Raw genomic sequence first — 1,699 nt, 5'->3', positions numbered from 1 at the left:
TACAAATGAGAAAAGTGTGGCTTAGTAACACTGAGTAACTTTCCCAAAGTCACATAGCTATTAGTCCATCTTTTAACAAGATCAGACGTCTTCTTCTGGGCTGTGGTAGCCATGTACACATCACAGAGACGCCTCAGTTCAGTGCTTTCAGGCACGGAAAGTGCCAAGGACAAGACCTCAGCACTCCCCGGCCCTTTCCATTCCCTGGCATATGTAAAAAGGGACACTATAAGTATGGCACGCTGGGATAATGGGTTGAGGTTGCTTCAAGTGGAGGTGACAAGCCTAGGGCACTCCAGCTGGGAAACTCAGTTAAACTTTTTGTAATCCAAGGTCACTTCATTTCCTCAAGTCTTTTTGCATCTCTTAGACTTCTAAGAGGGGATGAGAATTTTTTATAAAGTTTTTTAACATAACAATGTAGATAGGTTATCACCTCAGAGCCTTTGGAAGAGCAGCCTTCAGTCTCTAGAAAGGGCCCAACCTGGGAAATGTGAGTTCTTGAGATGTGACCCTCGACAAATGTTAGACTCTGTAAGCTTGTTTCTCTCTGAAGAAAGGGGAGAATCATCTCACAGGATTATAAACTGTGCACAGTTGAGTGCAGAAGGCACGAGGACTGGCCCTTGTTCCCAGTAGAAAACTTCAGCTTTGGACACCACTGGAAAGAGAAGACAATTGTTTCCTTCAACAGAAACTCATCAAGGAGGGTCAGTTCAGTTCAGTCGCTTAGTCGTGTCTGACTGTCTACAACCCCATGAACCACAGCACGCCAAGGCTTCCTATCCATCACCAACTCCCAGAGTCCATCCAAACCCATGTCCATTGAGTCAGTGATGCCATCCAACCATCTCATCCTCTGTCATCCCTTCTCCTCCTGCCCTCAATCTTTCCCAGCATCAGGGTCTATTCCAATGAGTCAACTCTTCGCATGAGGTGGCCAAAGTACTGCAGTTTCAGCTTCAACATCAGTCCTTCCAATGAACACCCAGGACTGATCTCCTTTAGGATGGACTGGTTGGATCTCCTTACAGTCCAAGGGACTTGCAAGAGTCTTCTCCAACACCACAGTTTAAAAGCATCAATTCTTCGGTGCTCAGCTTTCTTCACAGTCCAACTCTCACATCCATACATGACCACAGGAAAAACCATAGCCTTGACTAGACAGACCTTTGTTGGCAAAGTAATGTCTCTGCATTTTAATATGCTATTTAGGTTGGTCATAACTTTCCTTCCAAGGAGTAAGCGTCTTTTAATTTCATGGCTGCAATCACCATCTGCAGTGATCTTGGAACCCAAAATAATAAAGTCTGACACTGTTTCCACTGTCTCCCCATCTATTTCTCATGAAGTGATGGGACCGGATGCCATGATCTTCATTTTCTGAATGTTGAGCTTTAAGCCAACTTTTTCACTCTCCTCTTTCACTTTCATCAAGAGGCTCTTTAGTTCTTCTTCACTTTCTGCCATAAGGGTGGTGTCATCTGCATATCTGAGGTTATTGATATTTCTCCCAGCAACCTTGATTCCAGCTTGTGTTTCTTCCAGTCCAGCGTTTCTCATGATGTACTCTGCATAGAAGTTAAATAAGCAGGGTGACAATATACAGCCTTGACGTACTCCTTTTCCTATTTGGAACCAGTCTGTTGTTCCATGTCCAGTTCTAACTGTTGCTTCCTGACCTGCATATAGGTTTCTC

General features: G+C 44.3%; 1 protein-coding gene across 1 annotated transcript in view; it reads right to left on the bottom strand.

Moving 5' to 3' along the window:
- Positions 1-518: 518 nt before the first annotated feature.
- The window catches only part of LYRM9 (LYR motif containing 9), a 21,160-nt gene continuing 19,979 nt past the window's right edge, over positions 519-1,699 (bottom strand). Inside the window, exon 5 of the transcript XR_827167.1 lies at positions 519-661. The gene's annotated coding sequence lies outside the window, so the exon portion shown is untranslated. The remainder of the gene's footprint in view (positions 662-1,699) is intronic.

Source organism: Bison bison, unplaced genomic scaffold (assembly GCF_000754665.1).
Source record: "Bison bison bison isolate TAMUID 2011002044 unplaced genomic scaffold, Bison_UMD1.0 scf7180017864472, whole genome shotgun sequence".
In the NCBI taxonomy this organism is placed as follows: domain Eukaryota; kingdom Metazoa; phylum Chordata; class Mammalia; order Artiodactyla; family Bovidae; genus Bison; species Bison bison.
This window is presented reverse-complemented; position numbering and strand designations above follow the sequence as displayed.